Source organism: Syngnathus acus, chromosome 2, assembly GCF_901709675.1.
Source record: "Syngnathus acus chromosome 2, fSynAcu1.2, whole genome shotgun sequence".
NCBI lineage: Eukaryota > Metazoa > Chordata > Actinopteri > Syngnathiformes > Syngnathidae > Syngnathus > Syngnathus acus.
In genome coordinates, this window is record NC_051088.1 from 4,838,240 (window position 1) to 4,856,405 (window position 18,166).

General features: G+C 41.8%; 1 protein-coding gene and 1 long non-coding RNA gene across 10 annotated transcripts in view; one reads left to right on the top strand and one right to left on the bottom strand.

Annotated features, from left to right (window-relative positions):
- prdm16 (PR domain containing 16) overlaps positions 1-18,166 on the bottom strand; it is a 150,753-nt gene that overhangs the window by 80,783 nt on the left and 51,804 nt on the right. The window lies entirely within an intron of this gene.
- LOC119116780 overlaps positions 1,014-18,166 on the top strand; it is a 41,344-nt gene continuing 24,191 nt past the window's right edge. Inside the window, exons 1-2 of the long non-coding RNA XR_005096363.1 lie at positions 1,014-4,273; positions 5,042-5,136. This is a non-coding gene — a long non-coding RNA (uncharacterized LOC119116780). The remainder of the gene's footprint in view (positions 4,274-5,041; positions 5,137-18,166) is intronic.

Sequence of the window (18,166 nt, forward strand, 5' to 3'; positions counted from 1 at the left end):
TTTGCTGGAAAAACATTGAATGCGTTTAAACTGGTTCTTGTGTTTGACTTTGTCAGTAGTGACCTAGTCAACAAAGTATCTCCACGCAAAAGCCAATCTCTCCTGGCAAACATCTTGCCAAAGTGTGACTATCTTCATAAAGAGTAGACAGACTGTGAATGTGAACAAAGTGCAGAAAGTGTCTGGCGGGTACACAGTTATGGGCGGTGCTCCCCGTTGTCGGGGGCGAGTTGGAGGTGCTGGGAAAATGTGTGGCTCATTCACACTGAACAAGGTCTTGTGAGTTACCGTGGAGAGCGTGCTTCCTAACTGATGATGCCTGAGTCAACTTCCCAGATCTTCTCCGCCACACTGAGAGCCACACAATGCTAAAGACCTACTGCCATCTTAAGAGCGAGCGGCAGAAAGTCACTCCGTGTCTTTAAGCCTCAGCTGTGAAAACAAGTCTGAACAGTGTGAACCGAGCTTTGGCTCATTCTTATTAATTGGCGACAGCAGGTTGATGCCTCTTTTTTTTCTTTTCTGCCCCATATGAATACATGTGACGAGCTTCTGATCCCAGCTTTTCAGCCAATGACTGTTTATTTATCTATTTCAACTATACCCGAGGGAACAAAAGGCATGCAGAATGGCCAATGACAGCCATGTCGAATATCTCTTTCTGCCAAATCTGCCTGTTTTCTCTCACTGCTGTCACTTGATGTCTTTATGCAGGCCTGAGAGATCATGGCCATGAAAAGGATAGGGGGTGAGCTGAGTGAGTGACCCTCGCAGGAGGGAGTATTAAATGTAAAAAAACAAAAAAGAAAAGAAAGAAAGAAAGAAGCAAGAGCAAGACATGCACAAACCAGAAGGCTGTAAAAGAATCGAGGGAGGAGAGGGGCACCCCTGCCGAGGCCCAGGCATCTCGCCTGGCAGGCCCCATCTTGGCTTCAGACGGCTTTTGTCAGAGAGGGAGAAAGAGGGTCTCTTCTTCACTTGGGCATGGGACAATAGACGTTTTGTCAGTCAGAACGGAGGTGTCAATGGGTGAGTATGGAGGGATGCTGAAAGAGGAATAAAGCCAAGGACCCATCTTCACATGGGGTGGGGTAGCGGTGGAAGGCAGCCCTATGGGACGGGGCAGATGTTGAAAGGACGATGATTTATTAGCCTTGGTGTCCTTGGTGGCACTTGGCCACCATCCCAGAATTAGTGAGTGAGAGTCAGAGACATGGGGAACAAGCAAAAGGGGAGGGCAGTCATGAGACATCTTAATTCCTTCTACGGGCATGGGGTGCCTCTTGCTCTCCGACCGTCATGGTATTTCAGCCCAATTCTCTTGGAGAAAATTAAGGTCATCACTGAGCTTGTCCAGCAAAATATCTCCCCAAAAGACTTCTCACTGCTACCTCAGCCCTGATACTGCCATTTTTCCACTGCAAGGTATCGTGTCTATGTTTCAACCTCCAAAGAGGTCCTTAGGAAATGCTCCCCTCCTCCCCAAAAAACGAAAACGCACACTGAACGCATCATTTGGAATGAGACATGCAAACAAACAGCAGCAATGACAGAGAACAAGGGTCTCCTGTATTTACGTAACGGCCTGTTTATTTAAAAGGAGACTGACGGCACCAAGAGGGGACCACTGCCGCAAAGTCAAGACTATAAGGCACAGCAGCAGGATAAGCTCACATTAGCATATTTGTTTCTTCGGTATCGTATTAGCTGACTCGTGATTTGAGATAGTCTCTTCTACTATTATGTGGAAAACACTATTCTTGTTTGATTCAATTCACCACTATATGGTCTTGTTTAGAATTTGACTACTGTTTGCTCTCCTTCCGGCAACATTTAATCTTGGAATTTGTTTTGCCGTCTTATAACACAGGCCTCCACAGACAAACTGTAGGAGGGCTTACTTAAAGTAGAAGTGGGAGGGGGGGGGGTTTGACAGCTTTCATCAAGAGTACCCAGGGGGGAAGATTGATTGGCAAAGTAATTTACTGCCCAGTGTCCATTCTCTTCTGACTCCCTTGCCCTTCTACTGGTTCATCTATCCATCCATTCAAAGGCTTCCAACTACTTGCAAACACCTGCTGCCTGGAGGTGAAGGTCTCGTTGGGAGTGAGTCATGTTGAGTGCATGCGTGTCATGATGGCGTGCACGTCATTTTTAAAGGCTGAAGTTGTACTCACCACTGGTCCAGATGAAGAAGACGTATTGTCTCAGGGTTGACAAGACGGAGGGGCTTTTGACATAAGTGAAAGCGAGGGTCATCTATCACTTAGAGTGCAGAAGTGAGGAAGAGCCGGAGGAAAAGTCAAATGAGAGCAGAAAAGAGGTTGTAGGGGTTACTTCTGCACAACTCTGACTGGCTGTCATCATCATGATCGCGACTGACCACTCAATGCTGTCCACTTCAGCCCACCATGACTGCTCACCCTTCACCAGCTTCCTTCCAAAGGGCCCCCGGAAACTTTTTTTCCGTTCATCAGCACAACAAATACATACAGATGCTCCAGGAAGAAGAACAAGGGGAGAGAGGATTTCTAAGCAGAGCCTCCTTAGTTAAACATCACTGTTGATTTGAAGTCAATCCGCTTCTTTGTAAACAAACACAATTCTGAGTAGCTCATGCGAGAAGGGCTCTCATTATTCAATGTAAACGTGGACAATTAAGTGTTTTAAGGGGACATTAGTGATCTGCGCTTTTCCTTCCTCGGTGCACTACAGTATGGAAAAAGGAGAGTAAATAGCATGCGACAATGACGCAGACATCAATGAGTAATGAGAAACCGACATGCCAGTGGGACCGAGGGAAATGCTGGATGTGCTGATTTACCTGTCATCTCTGAGGGAGCATGTTTGAGAAATTGTCCTGATGGCAAACGTCAGCATGGCCTCTCAATAATCAATTTTAATTTAATCAAAGCTTTGATGACTTCATGTGCTACATTCAGGTTAATGACTTTTGCCACTACAATGTGTTGATCAGCAAAAATCTATTTAGCTCATAGGTTAGGGCCAGGGTATTTCCAAATTGAAGACTTTTACAGTCGAGTGAGTGCAGACTAATTACAAATGTCTCGCATTTTTTACGAGGTTTTAAATTAAAAAAGATAAACTATGTCGTTTGTATATGCCGTTTTGAAGACTTTTGAATGGCAGCTTTGGAGAGTAAGCATTATTTTTTGAGAATGGCTGTCATTTTGTAAAATCCAATTTGAAACGTTTTCATATGATGTATATCCAATGACTATTGGTAATATATGAGTATGGCCTGTTGGGAGCAGAATAGCAGGACAATGACTGAGTATAGGGGACGTGGGAAGATGGTCCAGGGGTCACAAAGACTGGCACACAGATTCCTCAACCCGCGCCATCACCAATTTTTCCTTTTTTTTTTTAATGGCTCAAAGGACTGTTTTCTTCTCACTCCCATGAATTATGTAAATGGAAAAAGCTTCCCTTTCTTCCCAGGCTGGAAGAAGACAGGAAAAGGGATGAAGCAACGTGAGCGAAACGCCTCCTCCTCAATTTTTTTTTGTCTTGCTCGCGTTGCGTCCGAATGAGCTTTCATGTTGGTGCCGTGGGCCTGGATTTTGCTCTGTGGCCATGAGAAAGGACGATGATGGCCACTGAGTTGGTGGAGGGGCGGTGGTGGGGGTGTCTACGCACAATGACATATACGAGGAAAGAATGCTGGCCTTGTTGTTGGACAGCTTGACATTGATTAATGAGATAGAGAGAGGAGAAAATAAGAGAGAGGGGTGGCACTGGTTGGGTATGCTCTACAAGGGGGAAAGGGGGGAGTTGGACTCCCTTTAGGGTTAGAGACTCCGGAAGAGCCTTCGGCTGTGCTGCCGATGAGGAAGAAACTTGCTGTGGTGGTGCACGGCCCATCCCCACGTTTGGTGCATCTTCCCTCGGCCTGAAGGATCGTCTGCACATGAAGGCGCGCATTTCAACGGGAGACGCATCAATCCTCATCCATCAAAGTGCCCTTTAAAAGCTGCCACCACCACCACCACTTTCATCATCATCATCAGGAGTTGTTTTGTTGGCACTTCTCCATACACACTTAAGAAGCTCAGCTGCTTTCTGGCAGCAGAACTCAGCAAAGCACTAAATGTGTTTTAAATAGTCTGTCACCATGTTCTGTAGGAGATGCATTGGCTTGCTGTGAATACTTGCTGCTATAAATAAGAGATGAGCAGATGAGACGTCGGCATGATCAACTCTGAAATTGGGAGTGGAGAGAGCAGGGGCGGCATGTCCCATATTGGTATGGGTAAGTTGAACTCAATCAAACAGATGTCCGCACTGGCACTATTTGCCACCTTTCAAGTGTGGAAGTCTCACACCAAACTTGTCAGTTTTCGACATTTCCATATTGATTGGGCAAAGATTTGTAAATTCTTCACTGAAACCATCCGTCCGTCTGTCCGTCCGTCCGTCTGTACTGCTTATCTTTACTAGGGTTGTGAAAAAATAACCCTTTTTTTTATGAATTATTATTTGCTTTGTCCACATACCTGCTTTATTTTTTACCTTTATGTGTGTGTGTGTGTGTGTGTGTGTGTGTGTTTGGGGCGGGGGGGTTCAAAGTAATAAAAATGTATTTTTCCGGAAAACCAGTGTGTACTCAGGGTACCTTTCCATTTACAAAAGTGATATGTATTTCAAGGTCCTCTTCCCACGCATTTTTTTAACAAACAGAACATAAATTAATCTTTAAAGTAAAGACAAACAAACCACAGTCATAAATCAGTTTACAATAATAATGCAAACAAATCTATTGCTATTTGAATTCAACTTTTCCTATATCATGAAAAAAAAATTAAATATGGGTACTGCACTTGTGAAAATAGGAGGTGAGTGAAAGTGCAACTTTGATGGAAACCGTATCGCTAATGTGTACCATGATAATAACGAGTTTGACACTGTGAGATTCCTTTGATGTAAAATATTTGTAGAAACTAACTGCTCTATTTGATAATTCTTGTTTTCCGGGCTGCATTCTTAAACCAATCTCACTGCTGTTGACCTTCTACTCAAGGGCCTGCTCGCAACAACCGCTGTCTCTGGCCAAGTGGGATTTCAAAGCCTCTCCTGGATGTCCCTGAACCCTTTTGTCTCCGCTCTCATCTATAGGTAAGCACAGTGGGCAGCCCCCTTCCCACCAGCAACCTCCTCAAAACTCAGCACAAAAGCCAGATTTCCTCCCAATTTGCTGGCAAAGAATAAGAGGCTCAGCGACTCTTTTCAATAGTTTTGAATGGTGGGCCTAAATTCAGACTCAATCTTTGGGTATGCCAAGCCTCAACCCAGCTTACAGGCTGCTGACTTTGAAAAGGATGATCCCAGTGCTCAAGGGTGTCTCTTGCATACAACTCTACTGAGGCCATGTTTAGACTTTTTTTTAAAAACTCATTCCATATTTTGATCTCCGTCGCCAAGGAAACTACAATTTTACCAAAATAAAAAACTCAACATGACTTTTGAAAATGCAAACCGCATTTTTCCGCAAGTAAATGAGCTTGACTTTTGATAATGCATACGAGTACATGAAAATATCAGCACAGCATCCCAATGTAGCCCAGTTTAATGAATCTTGTGAAAAAGGAGAATCACAAACAAATTACACTCAGTGCACCAAGCACCGGGCTCTAGGCTTTTGGTATTTACAGTACATGGTCGACAAACCAACAAAGCTCACTTGAACTCCACACATCTTTCCGTTTAGGAAAATATTCTTCAATCACAGCCTCATTCATTGCGCCACCCTTTAAGTACAACCGATTCACGGGGAGTGCCAGGGTATTTTCATTTAGACTGTTACTTCGCTCCGCTGACCATTCGTCCTACTTAACCTCCCTGCACTCCACTCTGCTCCAATTATGCAAGCACACCCTGATGCATATTTGTACTTTTGCTTGAGGTCAGTTCTAATCAACCACCCTCTAGTTGTACTCGCACAAGCACGCACCCCTCTCGACTGTGAGTTCCTTTAAAGACTCCTGGCTACCTTGCAGGTCCAAGGACTGCTATTAAAGCAATCAGGAGCTTTCTTAGCTAGGTCAAGAGCAAGGTGCTCACAGGGGGATTCTGATTTGAATAATGCAAAGGGAAAGAAGATGAAAGCTGGTGGAAAGCACAAACACAGAGAGGAATGGGGGAGTGAACATAATCTTTAAGCTTACAAACAGCAACGCGTGTACTTGTGAAGAAAGCTGACGACTTCGGGGTAATTGAAAATACAGTAAATTAAAAAAAAAAAAAGATTGATGATTCAGTTCCAGGGTCAACGAGTCACCATGATCAAACCTTTATTCTTAAACAGTCATTTAAAAAGACTCCATTCTCATTGAAGGCCACGTAAAAACATTATCTTCTGCACAAATGAGATGCCACTGTGCTGTAAATACAATTTTAAAGGCTTCATCACAGAATTGCTACCAAAATAATGTAGGTGAAAATGGGGAAAAAACACTAGACCCTATTTGATTTTTTTCAGTAAAGTATGAAATCAAAACATTGGGCTGAAATTACCATAATACTTTTCCCTTGACTTACAAGATCAGTTTTTTTTTTGCAGACCAAGCACTTAACTCAAGATACCTGTATAACAAATAATTTTCCCTATTGAATTGAATTTAAAAGCAAATAATCTGTTCTATTCCTGCAAAACACACAATTATATTTTTAACGAAGGAAAATAACACTGTGCTGTAAATTAGGATTATAAAGGCAACATTTTAATAATAATAATAATGATAATAATAATAATAATATAGACAGACAATAATGATGAAATCCACCAAGTGATGCTTTATAACTTGAACATTTTTCCAATTGGGGCATTCCAAGGTCAAGGCATCACTGCACTCAACAGTAATTCATTTGACGCAAGCAAACAATAAAAACAACTCTCAGTGCTTCAACATCAAATGACTGTGTGTGGAATATCTACCTTTTTGTGCCCTGTGCCTGGCCTACACTGCGGTGAAGATAATCACGGTCCTGTCGCTCCCAGGTTAAAGACACACCGCTGAGTCTTCTGGCACTAATGCAGTGCCAGAACTATAGGGGTCACATTAGCCCTGGCTTCTTCAGCACGCATTACAGTGGAAAGAACGCCGCTTCGCTGCCCATTAAAAAGCCACCAGCAAGGCTATGATGCGAGCCTACCTGTGACGGCTTAAATTAGACATTTAATGATAGCCGTGCTGCAGGGAAGGAGTGCTCAGACAAAGAAATACTGATTGGATAGTAATTTGGTGTGAGGGTCACAAGTAATGAGCCAGTGTATCATATCACTTCTGTCACTTTTGTCACTTCAGGAATAGCAGGGATCCAAGCGCTGAGTGGATGCCATTAGAGGTCACATACTTTACATACTTGTTGTCACATTAACACGTGCTGCAGCCTGCTGTCCATGTAATTCTTCTTCTTTTTCTACATTTATATTTTACAGCATCGCCTTTTCTAACTGTACACTTCCAGCTTTAAAAGGTACTAAAAAAACCTCTTATGTTTATACGTATATACGTTATTAATGACACCAACATGTCAAAGACAGTGTGTGTTAATGGGGCAATGAATGCTGAAGAAATATTTGGCTGCTGTGCTCCTCCCTACAGCAAATGTATTTTTAGTCCACCAGGGTGAATCGACTGCAGTAAATAATGTGTGGTTGATTTGTTAAAATGACCTAGGATGAGGTCACTGAAAATACATGCTTCCCAAGGACAGTTTGTGATAACGCTGAGTCTTGAAAGGAACACTGTCTGAGCATTTGTGTGAGCAGAAATGTTTGCACAAGTAACTGCACCAGTTCTAATGAAGCAAGAGTGGAGTCCTGGCTGGTGCAAGATGGCTAACCATGGATTCTGTATAATAGAAACTAAATAAAAGTTGAAGTCCTAAATCCAACAATATGGGGAGTGATGCATTAATTCAAGTATTATGGCACTAGTTCACATTTTGCTATCCATTAAAGAGCAATGGCATATTAAGGTTATTCTTATTTAGGAAAGATCATGATCCACTGAATTCAACAGTGAAGACTACAACTCTTATTAGCATTAACTAATACATCATTCATTGTTTTTGTGTGTGTGCGTGAGCTTAATTAGCTCACCCGGGTATCATTTCAAGATTACAAGATCATCTATCGACCAGTCTGATCATCTATCTATTGAGCTGTCCTTTCATTGAGCAGGTACGCGGTTGAAAGGCCCACAGAATATTGGAGCTCTAATGTCGTATCCCCCTGGGTCTAGCAGCAAGGTCAAGTACACAGCAAATAGTTCAGCGCCTCCTTGGAGTCTGAGGCCATATGGTTGGTAAGCACCATGATTAATGAGAGAGAGATCCAGTCTGATATTAGGGCTAATTGACTCTGTTAGTCACCTCTTGGATGTGCGGTCATATCCGTTGCACTTCTAGTGTTGACAGCACAAGTTACTGCATGATTGCACCACTGTGGAGCCTTTCGTGGTCTCACATTTGCATTCACACTTGCACCGTTACATATCTTTCTTACATGAAATTTCCCTTCAAAATAAATGCATCCATACACGTTGCAGAAAAACTGGCGACAGACATTGATGCAGGATAGTGAATCAAAATGATGAATTTCCAGTATGTTCCAGTTGGAAAAAAAAATAAAATAAATGGCAACAAAATGCTCATCAGGAATTGCACATTATCAGATAATCTTAGGAAAATGTTCAGTTAGTTTAAATGGAAAAACAATATGGATCTGCGGTAAAATTAGGGATAGGGAAAATTAATGATACTTCAAATTTTTGAAGGTTGAATTGAAAAATTAGTATAATACAAATTTTTCTTATATGTGTAGTTAATTTTAATTTTAATAGTGTAGTTAATACTAAAAAGCATCTCACTATTGTTAAAAATTGTCGATTTTATATTGCTTATCCTGTTGAGCTGTAGCCAATTCCAGTTGACTTTGTATTCAAGCAGCGGTACGGTCGAGTGGTCGCCAGTCAATCACATAGCACCAATAATGTGTCCTCTAAGAATTTCATCTTTTTGTTCATTGAAGATTGTGCCATTCTGGTATGAAAAGAGATAACCACAAATAACATCAGGAGTTGCTTGATATGCTTCTTTAATTCAGCCAGACTGGCCCCCCCCAACTAAAATGAATGCGATCTCATTTAACTGCTGTTTTTTTTTTACGTGAATACAGGATGTAACCCTGCAAATATTGAAGAGTATAATGCTGGAAACCTACTTTAAGTGTGGTTGAAAAAAAAGTATCAAACTTCTCAAGAAGAGAGCTGAGGAGAACAGGAAGCGAGACGTGAGAGTAGTCCTGCAGCGGAGATGAGAAAAGAGTAAGTGAGCCATGCGGAGGAAGTCAGAGAGCGAGAGGTGATGGTAAGATGACACTCTGCTACCTTCACTGACCCGCCTGTCGGGCCACTCTGCTACCACGGACAAGATGGAAGGTATTAAGTGGCCCACTGTCCTGCCAGCTTGAGTTGCTGATCTGCTCGCCTTAGTGGAAAGACAAACCCCATCTTCACTTCAGTGGAGGAGTTTGTTGTGATTTTGGTCTTCTCTTTCTCAGCGACAAACCTGAGAGGCCCAGTTTATCTGGGGATAGAGTGAAGGGAAATAGGGCGCCTTGCCATTTGAACACTAGAACTTTAAGCCGGCAACGGTTCGGCGATTCCCTCCTCATGTCTTGCTTGACTGTAATGTAATGCTGCCATCCACAGCAGTTTTATTCTGATGGGGGGGGGGAGAAGAGGGTGCACAGATGACACAAACAGATCCTTTTAATTGACGGCAGAATGTTGCAGTTCTTCCAGAATATTGGAAAATTGAATCAGAAAGCATCAGGGAGAAAAGGAGGAACACGTTGCTCATTCTCAACCACGACTTTGGATGAGGGGGGGAAGAAAGACACCCAATATCCAAAATCCCTCTCTCAGGGCCATCATGTGAAGAATTCCCCCTCTTCTCCTCCTCTCGTACCCTCCCGCCTTTCCTCTTCTCTTCTTTTCTTTTTTAATCAAGCCGTCTGGGGTTGTCAGGTCTTTTGAGACGAGGACTCCCAGCCATGTGAAAAGTTAATCCCTTGTGGGCCTTCTTCTCCGTTGCGCTCATCTCCCTGGGAACACTGCGGTGGCTTGCAGGCAGGTGGCGGTGGGCTGATGGGGGTGGGGGCGACAAGGGCTGTAGGAAGGGATGGAGGGCGGGATGAACACAAGGCCACCCTGATCAAGGGATAGAGCGGTGCTGATCGTCTGGAATTCCTCATCCTTAACTTTGAAGCCCCAATTTCAACTTGGGCCATCGTCCACAATCCCGCCACCCTCCAGCAGCTCTGTCTGTCCCAAGCCTCCACTACAAGGCCTTTTGACGAGCTCCCCTGCCTGTGCGACAGAAGGCCGGAATAAAGAGTAGAGTGGATTTGCAGCATGGAGAGCTCATGGAGTGGCTTCTAAAGGAAGACCCTCGTTCACATTGGAGAGGACTCTTCTGTTGCATTGTGTTCCAAACGTCCTCTGCCACCATCACTTAACCATGCGCGTCAGTTTATCAAACTCGATAAGAATCGACATACTTCGATTGAGGCTAAACTTGGGCTGATCGGGCTCGAGACTTCCTCAATGAGACACTTTGTACTGCGTGTACTCAGAATGAAGAGACAAACTCTCTTTGTCAAAGATCTTCATGTCATTCTTATTAATGCCTCTCACAAAAGCGCTCACTGGTAGTCCCAAGAAGACAGAGAGCTACACACTTGAATGCTTTGCTTGCTCTGCATTTTTCCCCTTCCTTGGCCTCCCACTTAGAGGAAAGTGCCATTGGAAATATAGACAGGCTCAGTCAGCCATCTTAATCCTTCTTCCCTGTCCATCTCACTCATCCCCCTGCTCCCGCCCACCTGACGTGGCCCGAGTCCCTCTCTTTTCTTGAGGAACGGGCTCAAGGGATGCAGAGTCCATGTTGGAGAAAGATTGAGGAGTTTGTAAAGGTCAGCACGGACTTTGTTCAATCTGAGGGTTTATCTCGGCGGCAGTGGGGCAAGACAATGAGGCCTCTCGCCGTGCAACAGAAACCCAAGCTGCGGCAGCTAAATTACTTGGCTGATAAGACCGAATTAGAAGCGCCAGAACCCCGGAGGCCAGAAAAAGAGGAGGCCAGAAAAAGAAGAGGAAAGAGGGGTGGCCACGGTGATGTCGAGGACGGCAAGTGAAAAATCAATAGATTGAAATTGTAAAGATCACAGTAGTGAGATGGAGCTTATTGTGCATCTTATTGCAACGGAAAACATTTGGAAGCTCACAACAGCAACAAAAAAAACAGTAGGAAATGATACTTTGGCAGTATCTTTCAAATTTAAGACCTTTTTTTAAGCCTGTTACTCAAACATGAAACCTCTTATTATCAAATGTAAAAACGAGGAATGGGAGCAGGCTCAATATTATGTCACACTCATTTAAAAAATATTGTGTTCAGAAAAGAAAAATGATTTATTTGTCATCAATTGCAGTTTGTATGTAGTGGCAAATAACAGAAACTCCCTAAATGTACCAAACGAAGGGAGCAATAATTTTTATTTTACTGGATGATGTGGCAAGAATCTTGATTGATGAATTTAAGGTACTGGTAAAATTTTAAGAAATAATTAAGGCCTTAATTTAAAAAAAATACTATTTTAACAGCTCCATGGACACTCTATTTTAACAAAGCACAATGAAGTGAATTATATGGATCTGTAAAATCTATAAAATTATAATAATAATACTTGCTTGGTTATATCTCAATAATATATATCTCAATATAATATAGTTGATTGGTCATGAAATAATTGTAACCGCAACACACTTCAGAAACTGACTTTGCAAAACAATGTATATGGCCACAAAAACACTAGTTTCTATAATTTGTTGATGCTATGGAATTTTATAACATTCACCTAAATTTCACCAGATCAGTCTCATCATGCATAATGCCGAGATGGCGATTTTTCATGCACATGAATCCCTTTGGAACAGGGTGTGAGCATGGACGTAGAAATGGAGGGATTTAAATAGGACACATAAGAATTAAGTGACCGCAGTGTCCCACAAAAAGAAGAAGGAGGGGAAGAGGGGTGCAAGAAAGCTCGCCGGTTCTACACGAGTAGCTTGGTCATGCTCATCTCAAGTGAGCTTGAAATGTTTTTCCTACAGTTGTCCTGAAGGTGTGTATGTCAGTCACTTCAGAAATCTTGGCCTGCAGAGAATTAATAAGCAGAATAACACGTCCGTTTTAAAACACTTCTCCATATTTGTGGGTCGTGGCAATGATCTTTCCCATCTCAGGTCACACTCAATGTGGATGGATTTTTCTTCTGCTTTGGCATAGCTTTGCTTATCACATGATTGCGGGGTTTAAACCTAAGAGCCTCAGAGTAGTATTTAGAAAGTTTTTTTGTATTGGTACCGGGTGGCACGCTGCGTGCCAGCTTCACCAACACCTCCGCAAGGAAATTGGCTCAGGGCACAATCTCTGCTCAATCACACAAAATAGGTCCTTTAGATACGTGCTTCGCAAGGCATGGGCAAAGGAAGGGCCCACTGATTTTGGGTATGAATGGATTTTATTTTTTGTTTTTTTCAATTTGGCTAACACTGCACAAATTTAATTCATTATTGGTCTGGATGGCAAGACTCGTTTTCTTTCTAAGATCAAGATAGCAACAACTACGGCCTAACCAACAACATTCATCATAAAATGTTGCACAATCACTATAAGTAAAATCTGTTAATTGTAATGCTGACTCAAACCAAACTAAGCGATTAGAGCAAACTTTCAGTGAGAGCTCGATTTAGAGGAGGAAATCTGACAGATTTGGGATTACGGCTCAGTTTCTAAGATGATTAACAGACAAGTGCACAGAACGGGCCATTGTGTATCAAGATATGACCTAAAATGGAGATGTCTCAGCGTGCGGCTGTTGTGTTGTGTGTGAAACAAACAACACCGCTCTTTATAACTTCTGATTTAATGAGTGTGTCGCAGACAAGGAAACATACACACGATGATCTGCAAAGTTTCCACAGCCAACAAAAGAAGTAATACATTATGTATGTTTGGGAAATCATGTTTAGTATTGATGAATCGTAAAACCAAAACGGACTTTGCAATTATACACATTAAGCTAAATGTTGTATATGTGATTAGGGAAAATGTTAACCACACCAACCATGGGAACCCGATTAATAGGTTACCACACGGCACAGCAATGTTACGATGCAAATAGCAGTGCAACAGAGTTTGCACTGGAGCATGCAAATGAAGAAACAATCTCACCACACACCTCATAATTCACCTCAAACCTAGCATTATTTCCCTTTAAAGGGCAGAATTTGGCTCTTCTATTGGGGATTTCATTATATTATACATCATGAACTGGTGTTGTATTTGGAGTGGAGTCACCTTTAATGACTTCTTTGAAAATAAAGTACGATCACAATCGTGAAGGAGGAAAAGGGTAACTTGAGCAAATAAATGTAATCAACAACATAAACAGCATTTGATGAATGTGAAGACTGCGGTCATTGTCTGTCCCTGCCCCGAGGCTCTCCAACTGATGGGCCTATTCATCAGGGCAGTGATGAACGATGGGGCTTTATCTAGCTAAATATAGATAGAGAGGAGAGGGTGGAGGCGTGGGACAGCAGTTACCTGGGCTTGGCCACCAGGGAATAATGGACCCATGTGCGAGTTTTAAATGGATGTTCAAAGCAACGTGCAAAGAGAAACCTTTGCGCAATAAAGGATAGCTTTGTGAGGGACATGCGTGAGGGGATTGTGTGTGTGTGTGTGTGTGTGTGTGTGTGTATGTGTGTGTGCGCATGTGTGTGTGCGTGTGTGTTACTCGAGCAAACAAGAGGTTCTATAGAAAATGCTTGGTTGCAGTGGTTGTGGTCTGAAATCAATGACCAAGTAATAACAGCCCAAATCCCAGCGACAACATTTGTCAAGTTCCACTCTCGTCAACGATGGATGACTTTGCCGCGTACGTTTCCTCAGGAGCTTGCGCCACTTTAATCCGATTCATTTACAAACTAATTAACAGATGTGGTAACGAGTTATGAAGAAATGAGAAGGCATCAAGCTTCTAATCAAACCTGACAATTAATTTGCTGCCCGGCTTCCTCATTATCAACTACCATGTTCATTGAGAATAATTGACAATAGTTCGTGCTAGCCCACACGAGACTTGTCTTTAACAGCTCCTTAAGTCAAAAAAAAAAGCCTAATGCTGCTGCGGTGATTCTCTGGGTAACAGTGACCATATGTTTAATATTAGATGGAATCTGTTCCACCAGAGTGCTCTGAAAGCTGAGAAAATTGGATTAAATTGGCTAATGGCATGTTTAAAACCTACATAAAATGAACGTGAGTGGAAGATATTACAACACGCAAGCTGGGGAGTTTAGGGCTTATTCTCTCTGGTGTTTTTGGGCCATATGTAAACTTGGGCTTTCTCTCAAAGTCAAGTAATGATCATGTAAAACCGCACACTGTTGGTCAATAATACTGTTATTTAAAAAAAAATACATATGTACATATTTTACACACACATACTTAATACTTTATTCAAATATCCACGAAGACTCTTTCCAAGACGGCTTTTTTTTTTTTTAACAGTTAAATGACTTTAAAGGGGAAGTGCTCTCATCTTAAGGCAGTGTTCTCCAGGGCATGCCTCTGATTTGATTATTAAAAGACATGATAATGACCCCATTCATGTGGAGCGCTTCACTCACAGAAGGGGGTTTCAAGTTAACGAGAAAGATGTCAGGACGGGGCAAAGTGGGGTTAAACAAATTGATTTCCGCTGGATTTTCCTGAGATGCAGTTAGGAAAATCTTGCTTATATTGTATACAGCGCCAGCCCTTAGGCAATTTTGAGCAATCGTAAGGGTGCTTTTTCCTCCATTGGGCACTATAAAATCGTGAAAAAAAAAATTCGACTCAATTTAATGATAATAAAACTATTAATTACTATTAACCTTTGGAATGAAACCACTAACAGATTTTAAGACATTTTTACATTTGGCACTTGTTTCTTGTATTCTTGCACTCTTGTACGCTGCTGTGACAAGAACATTTCCCCACTGTGGGATAAATAAAGTTCTATCAATCAATCAATCAATCAATCAATCAATCAATCAATCAATCAATCAATCAATCAATCAATCAATCAATCAATCAATCAATCAAATCAATCAATCAATCAATCCGATTCAAATGTATCCAATGTCAATTAATATTGCTACAAATGTTAACGCCAAATAATGCTACACTAAATGAGATAGTGATGGAATTAAGTATCAGGTCATGTTAATATTAATACTAATAATACTAATAACAGTAATAACAATATTAATATTATTAATACTACTACAACTACTACCACCACTACTACTACTACCACTACTACTACTACTACTACTACTACTACTACTACTAATAATAATAATAATAATAATACATGGCATAAACATTAACATAAACAGCATGATTCCGTAGCAAGCAAGCAAACAAATCAGACACGTTTCAAGCTGCACCCTTTGAATGCCCTACAGGGACATCTTAGGCATAAGAACCTCAGCAGGCAAAACACAAAAGGCAAGCAAACAATGATGGAGGCAAAAGGTGGGTCAAGACAGATAAGTGTCAGGGTGCGCCGGGACTTTGCCGTAATCTTCAGAGACATGAATATTAGCTTGGCTCAGTCTTAAACAGACAAAAAACAAAGCGTATGAGGTGAGCAAGAGGTGAGAAAAATCAGCTGCCAGGGAAAATGAAAAAAGTCTATTGGCAAACACATGGGTGGGTGGCAGACACATGATGCCATTGCTGGATCGACACACGTCACGTAGGAATTTGGCTTTATATAAGAATACCCACCCACCAGACAGCTTGCCCTATCACTGTGTCAACAAGAGGGTCAATAGAAGAGCTAGCATATTTCCCCCTCTTTCCACACATCACTGGATGAATGGCACTGATATGGAAAATCACCCCACAAAAAGTCAACAGAAAAAGAATGTAAGACGGGCAGAAAGCCGTTTGCCTTTGCAAACTGGCAAAAGACAAATATGGCAGTAATGGTGACATGGTCTATGTATTCTTAGAAATTCTTTTTTGTAGTCACTTTTCACTGAATGGATCATTTTATTGGGATCCAATAAGATTTAAATTTTAAAAGGTTTGCACCTTTACAAACGTAGAAATGGTCTTTTGACCTGCTCAAGTATTTTACCCATCTTATTAAAAAAAAAAAACTTCTACTAGAAACAGTCCTGCACCTCTGCAAAATTACAAACACAACATGGTGTTAGATTGATACTGCTCTGACGATTTAATAAAACAGTCCGTAATGTTGTACTTGTTTTATCGTGTCTCATTATGATGTGATATGATGATATGACATGATATATGAGATGATATGAGATTAGATGAGATGGCACGAGATGAGTTTAACCATTTTCAACCACTGAGATCATCAGGTGTGCAGTGGGACCTACTTAGTCCGATTTTGTTTTCACAACAAATTATCTATTTTGGTTCATCTATCCATACCAGTGACATGTAGTGACAGGCAGAGCAATTACATTTCACGCCGCTACATAGCAGAGGATACAATAGTGTATCACCTGCTGGCATTGATATAACTGAATAATATCTTTGTGTTCAAGTGAACAGGCCCAGATTTTACACTGAGTGTGAAATAATTCACTGTCACGCGAATGTCACTGGAGATTTTTCAGTCGAAGTGTTATAGAAGTTAGCTGTAAATAAACTATAGGAGGGAGCAATTTGCTGCAAAACTGGTATGTATGCACGCTGACGTTAAAATGAAAACAAAAACAAGAATGAGTAAAAGCACAGTTTTACAATTGATAATTGTATAGACAAAGCAAGTGGTCACAGTGAGGCTTAAGAGCAATTTGAGCAGAGTAAGAAAAATCCAATATAAAGTACATATAAATTTGAAGTGCAGTTTTTTTAATCTTTTTTCTGAAGGCTAGAAAAATGGAAAGGTTGATGCTCTTTTTGTATGCATTACTTTTGCCGTCCTCATGTGCTGTCATTTGCCTTACGTCTGAACACAAGTCATTAGGTCACGAGGCAGTTTACGGAAGAGCACAATAGCTGCAGCCATTGTACCATGAGATGTCTCTATCATTCAATAAGGAGAGTCAGGCCAATCTAGCAGCAAGATAATAGCAGCCACGGCTCTGACAGCGGATCCCCACACTAGACCTCTCTGAGGGTTTGGGCTCCCTCTGCATGTGCAGGGCTTACTATCCTGAGGGGATGGCTCTCCCCCCCTCCCCTCACACACACGCACACTCACATACTGTAGACTTGGGGCCCCGGTGTTCTATCATGTTGCGCTAAAGGGGTAGCATAATGGTTTTTAAATGGATGACTCGGTACTGGCCCAAAGAGGCAGTGTGAGACTGGAGAGAATGGCCATGGCCCGCAGCAAAGTAGCTCTTAGATTGAGCTGTCCGTCTCGCTGAAATGAGTCTGAATTAACACCTCTTCCAGTCCCCCGATGCCCCGAGACAGACAATAGTTGGCTTCCTCTCTCCCTTCCTCTTCTTTCATGCCATTCGCCCCTCTGCAACACGGCTTAACTTCCACTCACACACCCAAAAGATTACATGGGCCGTATAAGCAGCAGTTTTACTCACATGTCCACAGCTAAAATTTCCAATCGGTTAAGTTTCCCCAACAATTGTAGATATTTGCACGCATTTTTGAAAATCCTTAAATTGTATTTGTTCACAGTTTTGCATGCCACCAGTGGAGGTCAACCACACTGATTTGATGTTTTAATTAATTATTATTATTATTATTATTATTATTATTATTATTATTATTATTATTATTATTATTATTATTATTGTATCATATGTATTCTGTTGAGGGTCAGGGGAAAGAGCAGACTTTGGGCAAGAGGCGCGGTACACCCTGAACTGGGTGCTTGTTATAGACATACAACAGAAAGAGAAAAGCAACCATTCACACTCGTATTCTTCCCATCACTGAGGGGGAAGTGAACATACTTTGCTGCCCAGGTCGGCCTGTCTATTTGTCTAAGAGCAGAGGCATTAGATGAGTAGAT